This window comes from Bufo bufo, chromosome 4 (assembly GCF_905171765.1).
Source record: "Bufo bufo chromosome 4, aBufBuf1.1, whole genome shotgun sequence".
Classification (NCBI taxonomy): Eukaryota; Metazoa; Chordata; class Amphibia; order Anura; family Bufonidae; genus Bufo; species Bufo bufo.
Window position 1 is genome coordinate 609,713,631 of NC_053392.1, and position 23,800 is coordinate 609,737,430.

Sequence of the window (23,800 nt, forward strand, 5' to 3'; positions counted from 1 at the left end):
TCACTTTAACACAATATGAGCATTTTTGAAACCAAAAAAATGATGTTTTAGTGTCTCCATGTTCTAAGAGCTATAGTTTTTTTATTTTTTAAGAGATTTTCTTATGTAGGGGCTCATTTTTTGCGGGATGAGGTGACGGTTTTATTGGTACTATTTTGTGAGACATACGCATTTTTGATCACTTGGTGTTGCACCTTTTGTGATGCAAGGTGACAAAAATTGCTTGTTTTGACACAGTTTTTATTTTTTTTTTTTTACGGTGTTCACCCGAGGGGTTAGGTCATGTGATATTTTTATAGAGCTGGTTTTTACGGACGCGGCAATACCTAATATGTATACTTTTTTTTATTTGTTTCTCTTTAACACAATAATAGCATTTTTGAAACCAAAAAAATGATGTTTTAGTGTCTCCATGTTCTAAGAGCTATAGTTTTTTTATTTTTTAAGAGATTTTCTTATGTAGGGGCTCATTTTTTGCGGGATGAGGTGACGGTTTTATTGTTACTATTTTGTGGGACATACGCATTTTTGATCACTTGGTGTTGCACCTTTTGTGATGCAAGGTGACAAAAATTGCTTGTTTTGACAGTTTTTTTTTTTTTTTTTTTCAGTGTTCACCCGAGGGGTTAGGTCATGTGAAATTTTTATAGAGCTGGTTTTTACGGACGCGGCGATACCTAATATGTCTATTTTCTTCTATTTTTTCTATTTTTAATTTTTTTTTTTTATTCCTTACTTGGGAACTTTTTTTTTTTTACATGTGAAACTTTATTTTATTTTATTTTTTCAACCCTTTATTTTTTTTATTTTTTTTTACACTTTTCGTCCTCCATAAGGTCATACAAGACCTCTGGGGGACATTTGCTTCACTTTTTCTTTTTTTTTTCACAGTTGATTTCTCCTGTAACTGGGGCTGACATAGTAGCCCCAGTTACAGTGGAAATGCACCCCTATAGAGGCTGTACAGCAGCAATCTAGCGCTGTACAGCCTCAGAGCAGGGCTGATCGAGGTCTCTGAGAGACCTCACACAGCTCCTGCACACTCCGGTCACGGCGGTCACATGACCGCCGGGCCGGAACAGGAAGCGCATAGCGCTTCCTTCTCTGCAGACACAGCGCTCGGTGAGCGCTGTGTCTGCAGCGATCGTGAAGGCAGGGACACCTGGGAACTGTCCCTGCCTTGTCTTAGGGTTGCCCTGCTGTCACTGACAGCGGGCAACCCGATCAGCAGCTGCACGATTAGCGTGCAGCTGCTATTACTGACAGGACGTTCTAAAACGTGCTGTCAGAAATAGACGTCCACCCATAGGACGTTTATATCCTATGGGCGGACGGGAAGTGGTTAAAAGGTGCACTATTGAAGGCAACAGAAAATTGCATTAGACTTGTCAGTAAAAGCAAAAAAAGGAGGAGACCACTGTGGTACTCAGCAGAAGTGGCCCAAATCATTAAAAATAAAAAGCTAGCATTTTGTAATTATAAAAAAAAACAGAGCAATGAAGATAAGGAAATCTACAAGATTAGGCAGAAAGAGGCCAAGCAAGTTATAAGAACTTCTAAAGCGCAGGCAGAAGAAAAACTAGCTCAGTCTATGAAAAAAGGGGATAAGACATTCTTCAGATATATAAATGAAAAAAGGAAATTAAAACAAGGAATAACTAAATTAAAAACAAAGGACGGAAGGTATGTAGAAGAGAATAAAGGGCTAGCCGACTGCCTTAATGAATACTTCTGTTCAGTTTTTACAAAAGAAAAAGGAGAAGGACCTCCACTAGAAAGAATGACTAATAAATCGTTGGATGCATGTATCTTTACAGAGGAAGATGTTCTAAGTTTGCTGTCTAAGGTGAAGACAAATAAGTCACAGGGGCCTGATGAGATACACCCAAAATTATTAAAAGAGCTTAGTGGTGAGCTGGCTAAACCGTTAACAGATTTATTTAACCAATCATTAGTAACAGGAGTCGTCCCGGAAGATTGGAAATTGGCAAATGTCGTGCCCATTCACAAGAAAGGTAGTAGGGAGGAATCGAGCAACTATAGACCAGTGAGTCTGACATCAATAGTAGGCAAATTAATGGAAACCCTATTAAAGGATAGGATTGTGGAACATCTAAAATCCCATGGATTGCAAGATGAAAAACAACATGGGTTTACTTCAGGGAGATCATGTCAAACAAATCTTATAGATTTTTTTGACTGGGTGAATAAAATAATAGACGGTGGAGGTGCAGTAGACATCGCATATCTAGATTTTAGTAAGGCTTTTGACACTGTCCCACATAGAAGGCTTATCAATAAACTGCAGTCATTGAGCATGGACTCCCATATTGTTGAGTGGATTAGGCAGTGGCTGAGTGACAGACAACAGAGGGTTGTAGTCAATGGAGAACATTCAAAACAAGGTCATGTTACTAGTGGGGTTCCACAGGGATCTGTACTGGGACCGATTTTGTTTAATATCTTCATAAGTGATATTGCAAAAGGCCTCGATGGTAAGGTTTGTCTTTTTGCTGATGACACAAAGATATGTAACAGGGTTGATGTTCCTGGAGGGAAACGCCAAATGGAAAAGGATTTAGGAAAACTAGAAGAATGGTCAGAACTCTGGAAAATGCACCTGGGGCGTAAAAACCCAAGGGCAGAATATAGAATATTTGACACAGTCCTGACCTCAGTATCTGAGGAAAGGGATTTAGGAGTAATTATTTCAGAAGACTTAAAGGTGGGAAGACAATGTAATAGAGCAGCATGAAATGCCAGCAGAATGCTTGGATGTATAGGGAGAAGTATAAGCAGTAGAAAGAGTGAAGTGCTTATGCCGCTGTACAGAACACTGGTGAGACCTCACTTGGAGTATTGTGCGCAGTACTGGAGGCCATATCTCCAGAAGGATATAGATACTCTAGAGAGAGTTCAGAGAAGAGCTACTAAACTAGTACATGGATTGCAGGATAAAACTTACCAGGAAAGGTTAAAGGACCTTAATATGTATAGCTTGGAAGAAAGAAGAGACAGAGGGGATATGATATAAACTTTTAAATACATAAAGGGAATCAACTCGGTAAAGGAGGAGAGCATATTTAAAAGAAGAAAAACTACCACAAGAGGACACAGTTTTAAATTAGAGGGGCAAAGGTTTAAAAGTAATATAAGGAAGTATTACTTTACTGAGAGAGTAGTGGATGCATGGAATAGCCTTCCTGCAGAAGTGGTAGCTGCAAATACAGTGAAGGGGTTTAAGCATGCATGGGATAGGCATAAGGCCATCCTTCATATAAGATAAGGGCCGGGGGCTATCCATAGTATTCAGTATATTGGGCAGACTAGATGGGCCAAATGGTTCTTATCTGCCGACACATTCTATGTTTCTATGTTTCTATTGGACCACTATGAAATGGACTAAACTTACCAGAACTTCACTTTCTCTAACGAGATCCTTCAGCAACCTCTCAACAAGTGAGAATTTCCAGGACATTATCAGTAACGTCTGTTTCCTCAACGAGATCTCATCTTAAACAGACTCTTCACATTAAGCATATGTTCACAAGAGGGGGTCTAGTCTCCCCGAGACCCCGAGGTGAGGCGTAATTATGTAACATCTGCTCTCCGCTCCCTTCATTAGGAATTCAAAACATCTGATTGAAGTTACTTCTAAAAGTTAAATATGAAATTCTCACATCAAGGAGATAAGAAAGAGAAGCAGAAGAAGAAATGTGGAGAGACTGGAGGCAGAGATGAGAAGAAAGTTCAGGAAAGGAGTGAACATGGAAAGACTTCTGTAGGCAAGACCGTCAAGTGGGGCCGGAACAGGAGCACAGTGTTAGGGGTAGGCCCTCATGACAATGGTTTAGGAGTGAGGGAGGAGGTTAGATAGGGTTAATTTTAAAAGAAGGCAGTGGTTCGTGGGAGGAGTTGTAGTAATAGTAACGGAGGTGGGTGGGGTAAGGTTTTAAATTGGTGTGGAGGTGTGGGGAAATCGCATTTTGGGGTTCAGGCAGAAAACGAGCACCTGTGTGAGAGATGTCTACCTTCGATCTGTCAGTGGAGGAGCTGTTGGTGCGACTACGCCGGGAGGCTGAGGTGCGTGGGTCTGGCTGGCTGCGTGAGCAAGTTGGGGAATTCATGGAGGAACCAGTAGCATCTGAGTCTCCCCCTAATGTGCGGGCTACCCGGCCGCGGCGGGGTCACCCGCCAGCGCGCCTGAGCCCTTAGAGCACCCCCAGGGTTCGGCGCCGTTTAGGAGCCCCTCAAGGGACCCTCTGCGGCGGGGAGCGCCCGCACAGCCTGTCGGTATGCGATCTTACCGCGGGAGGAATCCAGAGATGCGGCGGAACCCCGAGCAGAGTGGGACGCCCCTTCTCTCACTCTCTGAGGCGATTTCAACTGGATCGGGACCAGGATCTGCGGGCCGGCCCAGCTTACCTGGAAAAGGGCGGTCCACTCGGCGTGCCCAACAGGTCGGTCGGGCTGCACAGAGGGGAAGAGAAGACCTGTGCAGGCCCTCAGCAGCGCAGAGTGAGGAGGGATCCGGTCACCACGTGGCAGGAGCCATGTGTTCTCAGGTCGCAAGGGTGTCTAGTGTAGTCCAGACTGCATCCTCGGCTGTCCAAGAAGAGATGCCTGCTACATCAGGGAGCTCCGTCCGAGAGGAGAGGCCTTCTACATCCAGGAGCTGGACATCGGGATCCAGGGATCTTCAGGATGCAGAACCTGCGGCAGCGGGAGTCACAGCGCCCATGGTGCCTGGTGAGATTTCATGGGGTCCCATATTATCTCAGCTTAGCTTCCCTGGGGGTGGTATGCTCATTGAGGATCGGGGGAGGGGGTTAGGTCAGTTTTTGGGGGGATTGGCGGGTTGGTTGACTACCTTGGGGGCGAGTGGAGGGTCTCCGTTACCAGCCTGGGGAGGGGGGGTTCAGGGGCCAGGTATGGGGGTTGGGCCTGTTGGGGGTGCAGTATCGTCGGTTTCTGTGGAGACTCAAGCGGGGGGGAAGGAGGATAGGCCTAGGTTGGATGATAGGGCGCATGGGGAAGTGTATGTGTGCTTTGAGGGCCACTGGGTGCCCATTTGAAGCAAGAGATTAAGGAAAAAATTTGGAAGGGGGAGTATGTGGAAATTTTTTCACTACTCCCCATGGAGCGGTTTAATCTGGATAAGAGTAGGAGGGAAGAAGGAAAAAAGGAGGAAGAAGAAAAACGACACTACCAGTTGATACCGCTGACTTTCGCCAATTGGTTGCAAGCGTTTTCTATTTTGGCAAGCGTAATTGGTGAGAAGTCGCCGGAGTGCTACTCGGCGTTATTTTATTATCAGGATGCCATAGGTGAGGCGTACCGGGTTTACGGCAGGGTGGGTTGCCTCCGGTATGACGAATACTTTTGTCAGCTTAAGGCGGTGAGGCCAGATATCCGGTGGGATTACAAGGATATTGGCCTGTGGTTAAAAGTTACGGCTCCGACCCGGCTAGTGCAGCCCTTTCGAGGGGAGTCAGGGAGGGTTATTCGGGGGTTATCGCGGCGGCCTCGGCAAAGGGATTATGTTTCCTTTTCAATGAAGGAAACTGTAGATTCAGGGGTAAGTGCAAGTACAAACATCATTGCACTTTGTGTGGGGGAGTGGGGGATTGCACGGGGCCAACAGGTGTTTTAAGGGTGGTAGGCAAAGAGGGGGAGATTCCGTTGGAAAAGGGCCGGACGCCAGTGCGGGTGGAAAAGATGCGGGAGTTTCTAGATAGGTACCCGAATCGGGAAGCAGCGTTTTTGTTGGAAAATGGTTTTCAGTTTGGCTTCCGTATCCCGTCTGTTACAACGGCGGGCCCCGCACAAGAACCTGAGGTCCGCGCTTGATCACCCGGGGGTGGTTTCGGAGAAGTTGAGGAGGGAGGTGGAGTTGGGGCTGATGGCCGGCCCGTTCAGTGGGCCACCGTTGGCTGACTTCAGGGTTTCTCCGCTGGGGCTGGTGCCAAAGAAGGAGCCAAACAAGTTTCGGCTCATTCATCATTTATCGTTTCCGAAGGGTGCGTCGGTCAATGATGGTATAGATTCTGATTTATGTTCAGTGGTGTATACATCATTTGATGCGGCTGTCCGTTGGGTTAGGCGTTTGCGTCAGGGAACGTTGTTAGCAAAAATTGACATCGAGGCGGCGTTTCGTTTGTTACTGGTTCATGCAGATAGCTAGGTTGTTTTTGGGACGGGGGTTATTTTGTGGACAGATGTCTGCCCATGGGCTGTTCGGTTTCTTGTGCGTACTTCAAGACGTTTAGTTCCTTTTTAGAATGGGTAGTGGTTGATGTGTCTGGTTGTTCATCAGTTATCCATTATTTGGATGATTTTTTATGCCTCGGTCAGAATGGAATGTAGGCTACCGGAGGACAAGCTTGAGAATTTAAGAGGGGAGGTTAGTCGGGCAAAAAGAAGGGAAAAGATTATGTTGAGGGATCTGCAGTCCTTGCTGGGCAAGCTTAACTTTGCCTGCAGGATACTGCCGATGGGGCAAATTTTTTCCAGGCGGCTACGGCGGGGGTGACGGCGCCCCACCATTTTATACGCTTGGGAAAAAAGTTAAAAGGGGATTTGAGGGTGTGGGAGGAGTTTTTAGAGCGTTATAACGGTAGGTCGGTGGTGATGGGGGATTCACGAGACAATGCGGATTTTGATTCATACACTGACGCGGCTGGGGGAGTTGATTTTGGTGCTTTCTGTCAGGGACAGTGGTGTGCTGGGCGGTGGCCAGAGTCCTGGGTGATGCGAGGGTGGGTTTGGAATTTGGTTCTTTTGGAATTGTTTCCCATTGTCGGGGCAGTGGTGTTGTGGGGATATAGGTTTGGTAATCGGAAGTTGCGGTTCCACTGTGATAATCTAGTGGTAGTACAGGCTATCAATAGTTTATCAGCATCTTCCCCACCAGTGGCTCGGCTCTTGCAATTTTTGGTTTTGCGCTGTTTTTCGATTAATGCTTGGGTAGCTGCGGTACATGTGGCCGGTGTGTCTAATTCTGTGGCGGATGCTCTTTCGCGTTCACAGTTGGAGCGATTCCGGCTTCTGGCACCGGAAGCAGAGGACAAGGGTCTGGAGTGTCCGGATTGGCTTTGGGGGATCGTAGAGGAGCGCTAATGGGGATTTTGAAGGATTCGTTGAGCCCGAGTACTTGGTCGGCATATGGTAAGGTGTTGGAGCGATGGGAGCAGTGGGGTAGTCGGCTTGGCATGGGAGTTGATGATGTTGAGATGGCGTTATTGCTGTTGCTAGGGCATATGAAGGAGGAAGGGTGGTCAGTTTCGCAGTTGAACCGTTTCATGGCTGGTTTGGCATTTGGTTTCAGGTTACGCGGTTCCGTCAATATTACTAAGACGTTTCTAGTTCGACAGGTTTTAAAGGGATGGCGCAGGGGAAAAAAGGTTGAGGATCAGAGGATGCCAGTGTCTTTTAGATTACTTTTGGGTTTGGGTGAGAAGGTGGGTTTCATATATAGTTCGGTGTGGGAAGTGGGTTTGTTCAGGGCGGCGTTTGCATTAGCGTTCTTTGGGGCTTTTAGGTTAGGGGAGTTGGTGAGCAGCAGTCTGTCTAGAGCTAGTGGAATTAGGGGTGAGGATGTGGATTTGTATTCAGATAGGGTGGTTATGCGGGTACGACAGTCGGAAACCGATCCGGAAGGTAGAGGTTGTCAAATCGTTTTATTTGCGGTGCCGGGTTGTAGCATGTGTCCGGTTCGCAGTGTGGTAGGGTACAATGGGGCGGGAGGGGGCGCCACTTCTCTTTTTTCTACGGCATGAGGACGGGTCGTTCCTATCCCGGTTCCAGTTTTTGGCAGGGTTTAAAAAATGTTTGCAGGCCTTAATACCCAATACAGTTGACAAGGGGTATTCGGGCCATTCCTTTCGGATAGGAGCAGCGACAGAGGCGGCCAGGTTGGGTTTAAGCGAGGATGTCATAAAGAGGATTGGGAGGTGGGAGTCGGCGCGGTTCCGATCGTATATTAGGCTAGGGTTTTGTGATTAATATGTTGTTAATGATGTTGCAGTTTTACTACCTCTATTGTTTCATTTTCAGGTTCATCAGCAGCCCTGGTGTGGATTATGGGGCACTCCTATGTTTTTTGAAGGGCGCTTAGGGCTGAGGTCAGAAAAAACGGGCTGCAACTTGGTTTTGGGGCTGAGGTGGCGGCTGTCCGGTGGATAGGGGTTAGAGGTATGTTGTGGGGAGGGGTGATGCGAGAAGTTCACAGTTTTGTTCGCCTGGATCGTCCCCCTGACATTTTAGTTTTACATGTGGGGGGGAACGATTTAGGTAGTCGGCCCTTCAGAGAGCTCATCAGGGATGTGAAGTTTGATCTGCTCAGGCTTTGGGCCTTATTTCCAGGTCTGGTCACAGTGTGGTCGGACATTGTTCCGAGGCAGTCCTGGACTAGGTCGGTTGAGGGAATTAACAGGGCCCGTATAAGAGTGAATAGGGCTGTCGGCAGGTTTATGTAAAAAAACGGGGCGATTGTGGTTCGACATGAGGAGTTGGAGAAAGGGGTCGGGAATTTTTGGAGGTCAGACGGTGTACACCTCAATGCTGTGGGGATCGAATTATGGTCCTTGGGATTCGAGGGGGGGGTTGAGACAGCTTTACGGATGTGGAGGGACGCGCAGGCTTAAGTTAGTCAAGCTTGCGCGTTCGTGGAGGCGGGGGAAGTCCTCAAAGTTGGAAAATATCGTGGTACTTGAGGATGGGAGGGCCCCGCGGGAGGGACTGGACTCTCATGGAGGATCTGGAATTGAGGAATTAAAGGCGGCCATCAGTTGGTGCCTCCGAGCTGGGTTGAACGGCTGGGGGTAAGATGGAGTCGCCGCTTTGGTTTGAGTTCTCTGGTTATTTGGGGCTTCTAGGACCTCCTTTGTCAGGGGTTAATTGTTTTGGTTATTTAACTGTTATGTTGTTATTTATTTATTTAAATAAACGGCTGCTGTGGCCGATTATAATCCGAACTGTGGTCTGTGGTTATTTGGTATGGGATTCGGGAAGTCGGGGGTGGTAAAAAAGGGGGTTGTCGTATAGATATAAAAGGAGAAAACCCGAACAAGTGCCTAATACCATTGTCAAGAATAAGTTATATATCTTCCTGTATATAGTGATATGGAGCATGCTGGTATAACCTGGGCATCTCCTGTATATAATTATATATGTACAGCTGGTATAAGTTATACATCTTCTTGTTTATAGTGATATGGACCATGCTGGTATAATCTGGGTATCTCCTGTATATAATTATATATGTACAGCTGGTATAAGTTATACATCTTCTTGTATATAGTGATATGGAGCATGCTGGTATAACCTGGGTATCGCCTGTATATAATTATATATGTACAGCTGGTATAAGTTATACATCTTCTTGTATATAGTGATATGGACCATGCTGGTATAACCTGGGCATCTCCTGGGATATAATTATATATGTACAGCTGGTATAACCTAGGCATCTCCTGTATATAATTATATATGTACAGCTGGTATAAGTTATACATCTTCCTGTATATAGTGATATGGACCATGCTGGTATAACCTGGGCATCTCCAGTATATAATTATATATGTACAGCTGGTATAACCTGGGCATCTCCTGTATATAATTATATATGTACAGCTGGTATAAGTTATACATCTTCTTGTATACAGTGATATGGAGCATGCTGGTATAACCTGGGCATCTCCAGTATATAATTATATATGTACAGCTGGTATAAGTTATACATCTTCCTGTGTATAGTGATATGGAACATGCTGGTATAACCTGGGTATCTCCTGTATATAATGATATATGTACAGCTGGTATAAGTTATACATCTTCTTGTATATATTGATATGGAGCATGCTGGTATAACCTGGGTATCTTCTGTATATAATTATATATGTACAGCTGGTATAAGTTATACATCTTCTTGTATATATTGATATGGAGCATGCTGGTATAACCTGGGCATCTCCTGTATATAATTATATATGTACAGCTGGTATAAGTTATACATCTTCTTGTATATAGTGATATGGAGCATGCTGGTATAACCTGGGCATCTCCTGTATATAATTATATATGTACAGCTTGTATAAGTTATACATCTTCTTGTATATAGTGATATGGAGCATGCTGGTATAACCTGGGCATCTCCTGTATATAATTATATATGTACAGCTGGTATAAGTTATACATCTTCTTGTATATAGTGATATGGAGCATGCTGGTATAACCTGGGCATCTCCTGTATATAATTATATATGTACAGCTGGTATAACCTGGGCATCTCCTGTATATAATTATATATGTACAGCTGGTATAAGTTATACATCTCCTGTATATAGTGATATGGAGCATGCTGGTATAACCTGGGCATCTCCTGTATATAATTATATATGTACAGCTGGTATAACCTGGGCATCTCCTGTGTATAATTATATATGTACAGCTGGTATAAGTTATACATCTTCCTGTATATAGTGATATGGAGCATGCTGGTATAACCTGGGCATCTCCTGTATATAATTATATATGTACAGCTGGTATAAGTTATACATCTTCCTGTATATAGTGATATGGACCATGCTGGTATAACCTGGGTATCTCCTGTATATAATTATATATGTACAGCTGGTATAAGTTATACATCTTCTTGTATACAGTGATATGGACCATGCTGGTATAACCTGGGCATCTCCTGTATATACTTATATATGTACAGCTGGTATCAGTATATAAGGCGCATATATGAAATTTAACATGTAGAATAATATAAGCCACCGATCACACAGAGACCACTGTTTGCCGCTTTGCGTCCACATTTGTGATGTTTTTCTCTTTTTCGATTGTTATTACCATATAAATTAGAGCGTCCATTCTTTTTACCTTCTTCATCCATCTGAATCAGGGGACGCAATGGATGAAGACGTGACCTCGTAGATGTAAGGTCGAAGTGATGTTAGAGTTCTCCGCCTTCTGTACTACATGATAATTTATCAGGATCGAGGTTATAGGGGCCCTTGACCTATAGCAATAAATGAATAGTCCTAAAAATGTATTTGGAATTTCTAGCTGTTGACATGTAGCATTGACATTAGGTTAAGCTTTGTATCTATAGGGTCATGTGCCGCTATCAGCCATATATAGCAGGAACGGATCATGTACGTCAGTGCGAGGCCACGGGTCTTGTAGTTTGTATGCTGCCAGCTCTTTGGACCCTCCGGACCTATTACTGGGGTCACCACTGAACCAGCCATCATGAAAAGGGTAATGTTACACTGTGTCCACACTTCTCACGTGTAATGATTTTATCAGTCCTTTGCTGAATTTCATCCAAAATGATGACTTTTTACACTTTTATGCCAAGTGAATGGAGCAAGTGACAGCCTGTACACGAGGGAGGTGTGGGTGAGGCGGGCATTAATGGGAACGTGTATGGGGCACTTACGGAGGAGTCTGATCTAGACATCAGTTTTAAGAGTCTCCTATGCGAACATCTTAGGAAGGCATTTAAGGGGGCATCTGCGGAGGGCATTTAAAGAGTCTCTGTACTTTCACACCATTTCATTTAATAGAGAACGGTGTAACTAGCACATTTCTAAATTACTTCATTTAAATAATCTGCCTGCATCCACCTGAAAAAAAGTTGTAATGTCTTGGGCACCAGGGGTGTTGCTTCCACCTAACTGGCCTTGAGGTCACTGCACACAGTACTGGGTGAAGGGAGATTCCTCCTGCTTCTGAGAGAAATGCATCTAGCTGTGCAGCTGAACAGGTAATATTATGGCTGAAAGATACTTTAGGGAAGCCAAAACCTTATGGTTCCTTTACAGTCATGATAGTACAATGAAGTACAGCCATTATGCAGACATTTTTTGAATACTCAGGGGGGGTCTGAGTCAGATATATAAGGAGGCATCTGAGACAGGTACTTAGGGGATATCTGTGATATAAGCTTATGGGGGAATCATACGCAGGCACTAATAAAGACACCTGTTGCAGACACATCTGTGGGCATCTGAGGCAGGTATATATAGGGGCATCTGAGGCAGATATATATAGGGGCATCTGAGGCAGATATATATAGGGGCATCTAAGGCAGGTATATATAGGGGCATCTGAGGCAGGAATATATCGGGGCATCTGAGGCAGGTATATATAGGGGCATCTGAGGCAGATATACACTCACCTAAAGAATTATTAGGAACACCATACTAATACGGTGTTGGACCCCCTTTTGCCTTCAGAACTGCCTTAATTCTACGTGGCATTGATTCCACAAGGTGCTGATAGCATTCTTTAGAAATGTTGGCCCATATTGATAGGATAGCATCTTGCAGTTGATGGAGATTTGAGGGATGCACATCCAGGGCACGAAGCTCCCGTTCCACCACATCCCAAAGATGCTCTATTGGGTTGAGATCTGGTGACTGTGGGGCCATTTTAGTACAGTGAACTCATTGTCATGTTCAAGAAACCAATGTGAAATGATTGGAGCTTTGTGACATGGTGCATTATCCTGCTGGAAGAAGCCAGAGGATGGATACATGTTCTCATTCTGTTTACGCCAAATTCGGACTCTACCATTTGAATGTCTCAACAGAAATCGAGACTCATCAGACCAGGCAACATTTTTCCAGTCTTCAACAGTCCAATTTGGTGAGCTCGTGCAAATTGTAGCCTCTTTTTCCTATTTGTAGTGGAGATGAGTGGTACCCGGTGGGGTCTTCTGCTGTTGTAGCCCATCCGCCTCAAGGTTGTGCGTGTTGTGGCTTCACAAATGCTTTGCTGCATACCTCGGTTGTAACGAGTGGTTATTTCAGTCAACGTTGCTCTTCTATCAGCTTGAATCAGTCAGCCCATTCTCCTCTGACCTCTAGCATCCACAAGGCATTTTCACCCACAGGACTGCCGCATACTGGATGTTTTTTCCTTTTCACACCATTCTTTGTAAACCCTAGAAATGGTTGTGCGTGAAAATCCCAGTAACTGAGCAGATTGTGAAATACTCAGACCGGCCCGTCTGGCACCAACAACCATGCCACACTCAAAATTGCTTAAATCACCTTTCTTTCCCATTCTGACATTCAGTTTGGAGTTCAGGAGATTGTCTTGACCAGGAGCACCCCCCTAAATGCATTGAAGCAACTGCCATGTGATTGGGTGACTAGATAATTGCATTAATGAGAAATAGAACAGGTGTTCCTAATAATTCTTTAGGTGAGTGTATAAAGGGGCATCTGAGGCAGGAATATATAGGGGCATCTGAGGTAGGTATATATAGGGGCATCTGAGGCAGGTATATATAGGGGCATCTGAGGCAGAAATATATAGGGGCATCTGAGGTAGGTATATATAGGGGCATCTGAGGCAGGTATATATAGGGGCATCTGAGGCAGAAATATATAGGGGCATCTGAGGTAGGTATATATAGGGGCATCTGAGGCAGGTATATATAGGGGCATCTGAGGCAGAAATATATAGGGGCATCTGAGGTAGGTATATATAGGGGCATCTGAGGCAGATATATATATAGGGGAATCTGAGGCAGGTGCTTATTGGGCATCTTTGATCGAAGCTTATGGGGGAATCTTAGATTAATTAGAATAAAAATGAATGGGAATTTTTGAAGGAGTCACTTATGGGGCAGTATAGACTGGGGCGTTTTTCTAAGCATCCTATAGGTAACTGGCACAGGGCCCTGCAACACCCCATAGCTCACTTTTCTGGACTCCTTTGGGTGGGATTTGGGGGACAGGCATATTGGGGTTCACTGCAGTCACACCTCAGTGAAGTCAGGCTCTATAGGGAATACACAGAACATACAAAGAATTGAAGCTCACGGGTACCAATAAAAAAAAAAACTTTATTAAATTTCACTTGTACATGAATAAAAGACGTTGTAGATAAAAAAGGAAGCAGCAAAGAAGAACACATCCCAGTGGGACACTGGCTACATATTATGTTGTGGTAAAACATTAATTTGTGAACATCTATCCATATGGCTGAGTCTCATATATTGCAGCATAAGAAACAAAAAGGCTCCAAAAATGTTCCCAGCAGTCCAAAAAAGAATATCACAACAAGATGTTCTGCCCGTAAAACAGGGAAATCTATAGACTGCTGACAGCACAAGGACAATAACCAGGAACCAAAGAGGAGACTCACCTATAGAGCTCAGTGTACCCAAACCAGGATGGCGCTACCCTGACGCGCGTTTCGGCGTGCCTTCGTCAGGGGGTAACGCCATCACCATGGATCATGTAATTATAAGGACCTTCCTACCAATCAGATGGCATTCACCGTATAATTAGTTATTTCAATCACCTGGATGTTCGGCGGCAACGACCCAAAGCTCACCTTTCTGGTGGGATTTGGGGGACGGGCATATTGGGGTTTACTGCAGTCACACCTCAGTGAAGTCAGGCTCTATAGGGAATACAGTAATGTGACTATTCTTCCATATCCGCTGTCCTCGCCGCTCTCCCCCGGTTCAGCACGCAGCTTCTTTGTAACATATTATCTTAACTGTTACAAAACACGTGTCCAATTAACCAACCGCACTGCTTTTCCTCTGGACGGCGAAACATTGCAAGTTTGTGTCGTTTATGTGAATTATTGTGGATGGCACAAGAACAGAATCTCCGAGCGCCACGTCCAGATTATCAATAATTAATTTAGGGAAGTAGAGCGTGACAAAAACACAACACTTACTTTAAGGAACACTCTGCCTGACGCGCTGCCGGGCGCCCGGGATCCGAGGCGGGGGCAATAGAGCCTTATTAAAACCATAAAATTTAAAGCAATTGATAAACAGATAAACAAGATACAAGAAAAGTTTTATAATTCTGACACCAGGGAGAGGGGACTTTAACTTTTCTTGTAACCATCTTGAGTTATATTAGGTCGTATACTCCAGTCACACATAAAGCTGCAAGCAGAACGTGCTTTTACTGACTGTAAATAATATAACTATTGATAGATAGATAGATAGATAATCAGCAGTGAGGCACTCTCACTTCAGGAGTAGTGTTGGGTGCGAATATTCGAATCGCGAATATCGGCACTTCGAGAATTCACGAATATTTAGAATATAGTGATATAAATTAGTAATTTCGAATATTCTAGATTTTTTTTCATCTGAACACATGATTCCTCTCTGCTTCTTGCTTGTGGGCCAATGAGAAGGAAGCAATGTCTTTTTGTCAGAGCTTAGCAACATCCCTAGCAACTAGAGTTGAGCGAACCCGAACTGTAAAGTTCGGGTTCGTACCGAACTTTAGGTTTTTCGGCACCCGGACCCGAACCCGAACATTTACGTAAAAGTTTGGGTTCGGTGTTTGGCGCTTTATTGGTGCTTTTTGAAAGGCTGCACAGTGGAGTAAGCACCTTCAAAACCAAGAAAGGGCTCAGGCTCCCCCTGCTACCTCTTCTGCTGCTGCCGCCTCGGCCTCTTCTGCTGCTGCCGCCGCCTCGGCCTCTTCTGCTGCTGCTGCTGCCGCCGCCTCGGCCTCTTCCTCTGGAGGAACGTTGGCACCTGCCGCCCAGCAAACAGAGGATGTGCCACCAACACCACCACCTCCATCACCAAGCATCTCAACCATGTCACACGGAAGAGTTAAGCTCTCCATCTCACAAACATTTGAGAGAAAGCGTAAATTCCCACCTAGCCACCCTCGATCCCTGGCCCTGAATGCCAGCATTTCTAAACTACTGGCCTATGAAATGCTGTCATTTAGGCTGGTGGACACACACAGCTTCAAACAGCTCATGTCACTTGCTGTCCCACAGTACGTCGTTCCCAGCCGCCACTACTTCTCCAAGAGAGCCGTGCCTTCCCTGCACAAACAAGTGTCGGATAAAATCAAGTGTGCACTGCGCAACGCCATCTGTGGCAAGGTCCACCTAACCACAGATACGTGGACCAGTAAGCACGGCCAGGGACGCTATATCTCCCTAACTGCACACTGGGTAAATGTAGTGGCGGCTGGGCCCCAGGCGGAGAGCTGTTTGGCCCATGTCCTTCCGCCGCCAAGGATCGCAGGGCAACATTCTTTGCCTCCTGTCTCCTCCTCCTCCTACTCAGCTTCCTCCTCCTCTTCTTCCACCTGCTCATCCAGTCAGCCACACACCTTCACCACCAACTTCAGCACAGCCCGGGGTAAACGTCAGCAGGCCGTTCTGAAACTCATATGTTTGGGGGACAGGCCCCACACCGCACAGGAGTTGTGGGTGGGTATAGAACAACAGACCGACGAGTGGTTGCTGCCGGTGAGCCTCAAGCCCGGCCTGGTGGTGTGCGATAATGGGCGAAATCTCGTTGCAGCTCTGGGACTAGCCGATTTCACGCACATCCCTTGACTGAAATAACCACTCGTTACAACCGAGGTCTGCAGCAAAGAATTTGTGAAGCCACAACACGCACAACCTTGAGGCGGATGGGCTACAACAGCAGAAGACCCCACCGGGTACCACTCATCTCCACTACAAATAGGAAAAAGAGGCTACAATTTGCACGAGCTCACCAAAATTGGACTGTTGAAGACTGGAAAAATGTTGCCTGGTCTGATGAGTCTCGATTTCTGTTAAGACATTCAAATGGTAGAGTCCGAATTTGGCGTAAACAGAATGAGAACATGTATCCATCCTCTGATGGCTACTTCCAGCAGGATAATGCACCATGTCACAAAGCTCGAATCATTTCAAATTGGTTTCTTGAACATGACAATGAGTTCACTGTACTAAAATGGCCCCACAGTGACCAGATCTCAACCCAATAGAGCATCTTTGGGATGTGGTGGAACGGGAGCTTCTTTGTGCCCTGGATGTGCATCCCTCAAATCTCCATCAACTGCAAGATGCTATCCTATCAATATGGGCCAACATTTCTAAAGAATGCTATCAGCACCTTGTGGCATCAATGCCACGTAGAATTAAGGCAGTTCTGAAGGCAAAAAGGGGGTCCAACACCGTATTAGTATGGTGTTCCTAATAATTCTTTAGGTGAGTGTATATAGGTGTATCAATTCATAATACAGAAGAATCAATTAACTATAAAAGTGAACAAAATTAATAATAAATCACATTTAAAACATATAAAAATTCATCCATATCAATGTGAAAAATACATAATTGAAATAAAGTGACAGTGCCATATAAATAATACATAGTATACAGTGACGATGCATAATAGGGTATAATTGATTATTAAAATATACAGGTGTGCCCATTACATAGTGTGTATTAAACAACTCACACAATCAGCTGATAGACTGCGCGCGCCAAGCATAGCGTCTCGGTGGCGTCCACATTCGGTTACTGCGCATGAGCGGGAGCAATAAATCTCGCGATATCTCAGGCGCAGAAAAACTCAATAGAGACCAAATCAAAGATGGCCTAATCCGACGGTGCTCACATGTGCGCAGTAGAGGCCGCCCACTCCAGAGTCATGTGATCCTTGTCACATGATCCAAATAGAACCAGGTAAACAAAACCATGGATGTGTAAAGGATGTGAGCGGCAGACTGCGGGTCAGGATCGCATGAACGGCAAAACCGCTGCCATGGAAACCCAAGGTCCGGCGTCCTACCAACCCTCCTGCCGCTGTACAGACCCATTCATGGAGTACACAATGTGGGAAAAGAAAGCGTCTCACAGTCAGGACCAACCGGGTCAGCAGTAAAGTCATCACTGTAATCGGGCAGCAGTGGCGTCGACGCGGGTCACCGGGTCAAACCGCCACCGTACCCTATGAGGCACTGAACACATCCACACATGTGTCCTACATGAATAAAACTAAAACTGGCGTGACCCTTTAGCAGAGAAAGGGGGCAACACCTTCTCAGGTATAGCATATTGCAGAAGCATTCAATGTGTAAGTGGACCTAAAAATTGCCATATGCCACGTGTCACATGTGTGGCACAATTCAGACATGGCCATCATAAAGGTTGTTTAACAAAATATATAAAACAGAATGTGGACAGCTGATGGGGCCCGAGATGCTCTTGTCTTCATGCAGAGTATCAGCCATGATCGGGATTGATAACCGAATCTACAAAAAATACAAAAAAAGAAAATGTTAAAAACAATTCATATTTCAGCTTGGTTGTATTATACACATGTTCACTGTGTCCAATGAGGTCGATCCTACGGTAAAATTCACTGTGATTCACTCGACTCACAGACTACAATTTCTGGACACAGAGGGTCAGGTCGTGGGTCGGGGTTTAACCACAGATCTTCATGTGAAAAGCACTGACAAAAACACTTTGTTGTGTTCTGACAGCCATCACCCACGTTCCATGATTCAGTCGTTACCTTATAGTCAATTCCTCCGAGTCAAGAGGATTGTGAAGGATAAATTGACTAGGGATTTACGATTGAAGAAATCTGCTGCTCGAGGATATCCCAAGAAACTCATTGCGGGGAGTATATTGCGAGCTGATAGTAATTCTACATCAAGCCCATGTAATGATATTGTTAGAGCCCCGCGGATTCCCTTCATCTCACAATTTTCTGCTGATAGTCCACAAATCGCGACTGTCATCAGAAAACATTGGAAGGTGATAGGGAATAGTTTTCCTCAGATTGAAGAGTTTCACACTACCCCCACATTTTTCTTACCGGAGAGGGCGGAACCTGGGTGACAGGCTGGTGAAGTCGGATGTGGGCAGCAGCAGGACCAGTGTGAGGTCACCATGTGGCTCCACGCGGACTGGTTGTACCCATGTCATCACTGTGTGAATTGCTGCCTTGTGCTCAAGGGAGATTCGTTCCATAATCCTGCGACCAATAAAATGATCAAAATCCCTCAGTATTTGACGTGTGATTCGTCCTACGTGGTCTACCTACTGTCATGCCCCTGTGAGAAGTGGTATGTTGGTGAGACCACGTGGGACGTTAAGACACGCCTAAATCAGCATCGATACTCCATTAGAAAAGAAACAATGGATTTGCCAGTCTCCAAGCATTTTAAGGAGGCGGCCCATTCGGAAAAAGATTTGAGGTTCCGCATATTAGATACAGATGGGCAGACGTGGTGGAGACAGGAGGCTCTCCTCAAAAAGCGAGAGCTATTTTGGATTTTTACCTTGAAGACCATCAGGCCAAATGGTTTCAGGGTGGATTAGTGGTGTCTCTCCCCGTGTACCGCGTTGTCCGTGTTCCGTGATATGGACATAGTGAACATGTGTATAATACAAACAAGCTGAAATATGAATAGTTTTTAACATTTTATTTTTTTGTATTTTTTGTGGATTCGGCTATCAATCCCAATCGTGGCTGATACTCTGCATGACGACAAGAGCATCTCGGGCCCCATCAGCTGTCCACATTCTGTTATATATATTTTGTTAAACAACCTTTATGATGGCCGTGTCTGAATTGTGCCACACATGTGACACGTGGCATATGGCAATTTTTAGGTCCACTTACACATTGAATGCTTCTGCAATATGCTATACCTGAAGAAGGTGTTGCCCCCTTTCTCTGCTAAAGGGTCAGGCCAGTTTTAGTTTTATTCATGTAGGACACATGTGTGGATGTGTTCAGTGCCTCATAGGGTACGGTGGCGGTTTGACCCGGTGACCCGTGTCGACGCCACTGCTGCCCGATTACAGTGATGACTTTACTGCTGACCCGGTTGGTCCTGACTGTGAGATGCTTTCTTTCCCCACATTGTGTACTCCATGAATGGGTCTGTACAGCGGCAGGAGGGTTGGTAGGACTCCGGACCTTGGGTTTCCATGGCAGCGGTTTTGCCGTTCATGCGATCCTGACCCGCAGTCTGCCGCTCACATCCTTTACACATCCATGGTTTTGTTTACCTGGTTCTATTTGGATCATGTGACAAGGATCACATGACTCTAGAGTGGGCGGCCTCTACTGCGCACATGTGAGCACCGTCGGATTAGGCCATCTTTGATGTGGTCTCTATTGAGTTTTTCTGCGCCTGAGATATCGCGAGACTTATTGCTCCCGCTCATGCGCAGTAACCGAATGTGGACGCCACTGAGACCGCTATGCTCGGCGCGCGCAGTCTATCAGCTGATTGTGTGAGTTGTTTAATACACACTATGTAATGGGCACAACTGTATTTTTTAATAATCAATTATACCCTATTATGCATTGTCACTGTATACTATGTATTATTTATATGGCACTGTCACTTTATTTCAATTATGTATTTTTCACATTGATATGGATGAATTTTTCTATGTTTTAAATGTGATTTATTATGAATTTTGTTCACTTTTATAGTTATTTGATTCTTCTGTATTATGAATTGACACACCTATATATATTGTGGATGTAACACATGTGCACATAGCTTGAGAAAGACCGCAACAAGCGGATGAAACGTCGCTGCTACATGACACTGGGTGAAAAAACTGCACGGGTTTTTTTTATCTCAATGGTTTGCTGCTGGCTTCTTCCGTCTTATTGAATGGGACCGTGGTGCTGGTTCACACTGGCCTGATTTTGCACCCAACTGAGAAAGTGTGCTGCATCTTCATCTTCCTAGATAGATAGATAGATAGATAGATAGATAGATAGATATAGATGGACGGATAGATAGATATATAGGATAGATAGAATCCAGCGATCGATTCCTCGGGCGGTAATATCTGTTTGCAGACGTCTCGGCAACAGATTCGACTTTTTTCCTTCTTTTCTTTCTTTTGTATTTCTCGATGTGTGATTTACAGGAGCCGCGTCCAGACCTGCGCCCCTCTGCAGTAATGAGCGCGTCCTCATTCCTACATCCTCCGGTTAGAATTGATTCTCTCGTCTTTCCGGAAAGCATTCCATCCAGCGAGAGCCAAGTGCCTCTCATTCCTTTCCTAATTAGATTTACTGCCGGATTTACTGCCGGAACGTGGGATTTCTCTATTAAGTGGTGAAAGGATCATTTAAAATCTAATGCTGGGAACAAGGATCATGAATCCAATGGTTACAATGTGTGTGTCCCCCCTTCCCCCTCGCTATAGGGCCAAACTAAGGCTCCTTTCACATCACCGTTTCCCCTTTCCGTTCTCCTGCTCCGTTGAGGAGCAGGAGAACAGAAAGGACGGATTCGGCAGATAACTGAGCGTAACGGAGCCTGAAGACCCCATAGACTATAATGGGGTCCGTTCGGTGTCCGCTCAGAAGATGATTTTTGATGCAGGACTTTCGTCTCCGCTCAAAAATCATATTCTGAGCGGACACCGAACGGACCCCATTATAGTCTATGGGGTCTTCAGGCTCCGTTACGCTCAGTTAGGTCTCAGTTATCTGCAGAATCCGTCCTTTCTGTTCTCCTGCTCCTCAACGGAGCCGGAGAACGGAAAGGGGAAACGGTGATGTGAAAGGAGCCTTAGTCCTGTCTCTCGCTGATGAGCTGTTACATTGTATCAGGGGTTTTAGTGGCAAGCAGAAAACTCATCATCTGCTCTCCTGTCAGCTGCCGGTTTCAGAATAAGGCTTCTTGCACACGACCGCTGTGGTTCCGTTCCGCGCATTGGGGACCGCAATTTTCAATGCGGAATGCACGCGGCCGGTGCCTATTGTGTATTGCGGAACCGCCGTATGCGGCCTGCAATACGGCCACGGGAGCACAACGACCGCGTGCAAGAGGTCTAACTTAAATGAACAGCAAAATAGTTCCTCCTCTTCCCCCAACGTGATGAACGCGGCCGTCCACGAAGATCTCCGGCCGAGCAAAGCTCAGAAAATGGAACTAATATAAGAAGAATTGATGTGTGTGGAGGGACGGAGAGCGGAGCAGCCACTACCCGACCCTGTGCTGAAGACAGATTCCTGTCCTACTGTAACGGTCGCGTACACACACACACAGGGGGGAGGGAAGTGACCACTGCGCTCCACCCTCACCCCTGGCCCTGCCTACTTGCCTCGCGAGTCCTAATGACAGGGGACAACTGGACGGCAATCCCTAACTTGGAGTAAGTGCAGGGATGACAGACAGACAAACAACAGGACGTGAACGGACCGAGTCAATACCAGGAAAGCTGCAAAGTACAAATGGAGCAAGCAGAGAATTGTCAGGAGAAGCCGGGGTCATAAATACCAGGAGAGCAGAGAAGTACAAGAGGAGTCCTAAGAGAGTAGTCAGGTGGGAGCCGAGGTCACAATACCAGGAGGGATGCGCAGTACAGGAGGAGCAGGCAAAAGGATGGTCAGGGAACAGGATCAGGTAAGTATTCAGCAGTCCAACAAATACCAGGAACCTAGAAATTAACAGGCAACCTGTAGCCAGCAGGCTGCCTGTATTTATAGTGGGGAGTGAGGGTCATGTGACGTGGCCAGCGTCACATGACTGACAGACCAACCAGTCGAGCACCGAGTGATCAGCTCGGCGCTCAAGGCAGACTTAGGAGCAAGGAGCCACCCAGCTAGTAAAGCCGCCCTGGGAATGAGGTCAAACACAGAACCTCATTCCAAAAGCTAAGCAACAGTTCTGCGGGCAATGGGGGACCGAGTGCACCTTCGGAACCCCGTGACACCTACAATGCTTTATTACCAGTCACAGAACTGCGGATTTCATGCTCAGACTGGTGTGCTGGGACTTGTAGTACTCCTGGGCCCGAAAGGTCAAGTATCGACAGGACTTTCCATGAGAAGTTATTATGTTGCAGTTAGATATTGCTTTATTCGAGTGGTTTACAAGAGGAGGCGCCGAACACCCTCCAGAGTGGTGTAATGTCTCTGTATGGTGATGATAATGGTGTCAACGGTGTCTCCTACCTGGGTACGGCTGGACTCCTGGCTCCTGGCTTTTTTGCAATAAAATGGAGTGTAGTGATAGGAGGAGTAATGGAGGGATTTTGCAGCAGAAACTGATATCCAGACTTTTGGTAAAGTTCAAACTCATCTTTACTGAGAGTAGCTTTCATCCAAGCAAGATACAGCTTTGGTCTTAGGTCCCAGCAGGCTGTCAGCAATGGTTGGCAGGAATGAATCTTCTGCTCTATAAACCTGGAGCTTGCAGGACAGGACGTCTGCTTGTTAGCTCTAAACTGTGGCAGGAATTTGGCTTCTGCACTTCTTTCTATCTTCTGCTTTATGGGGACTGACTAGCTGAGGAGGAATATGGCTTCTCCTGGGTCTCTGGAATTTAATCACAGTTATATTCTCTCAGGGAATGCTTTCTTCCTGGAACTGGAGGTTGTCTGCTGTTTCATCCAGCTGAGGCTGCAGGGCTCAGGCTGGGGATTGTGATCAATGTCTCAGCACGAGACTTGGTCCTGACTTGGTTCCCTATATCAGGAGCTCCTAACACACACACACCCTACACCTAGCAAAGGGTTGGGCTGCAATCCTCACTAACTTCCTTCTCCACCCATGGTGTAGGCTGTGGGAATAGTCCACACCTCCACAGAGGGGGAGCTAAGCTGGAATGAACTATTCCAGCTTAGAAATACTAAACTGAATTGCTGCCATCTGCTGGTGAACATGGAAATTACAACATTAATGGAATTTAACATGGTTTATGCACATTTGTGAATGACATAATGAAAAATCATATCAGATAACAAGGTCAAGCTCCTAACAGATTGTAGCGGGGTAGAAGAGTGTCGTAACACAACTCTGGGGTGTTACACGTGCACCGTGTGCTGCCTGTTACAGCGCGATCCCGGCTCCCTCACCCACCGCCTTCATTTTGCAGACTGCGCACGCGCCGTTCAGTTCCATCGCACACGCACCCGGCCATCGCTTCTCATCTTTAGCCTGAGCGAGATCACTGGCTTCAGGCGCTGCAGAACGCAAGCCAGTGATCACGGTCACGCTAAAGGCGAG

The 23,800-nt window shown here is 45.8% G+C and overlaps 1 protein-coding gene across 1 annotated transcript in view; it reads left to right on the forward strand.

Moving 5' to 3' along the window:
* Positions 1-23,800, forward strand: part of LOC120999362 (ALK tyrosine kinase receptor-like) — a 220,916-nt gene that overhangs the window by 92,650 nt on the left and 104,466 nt on the right. The gene's annotated exons all lie outside the window — the stretch shown is intronic.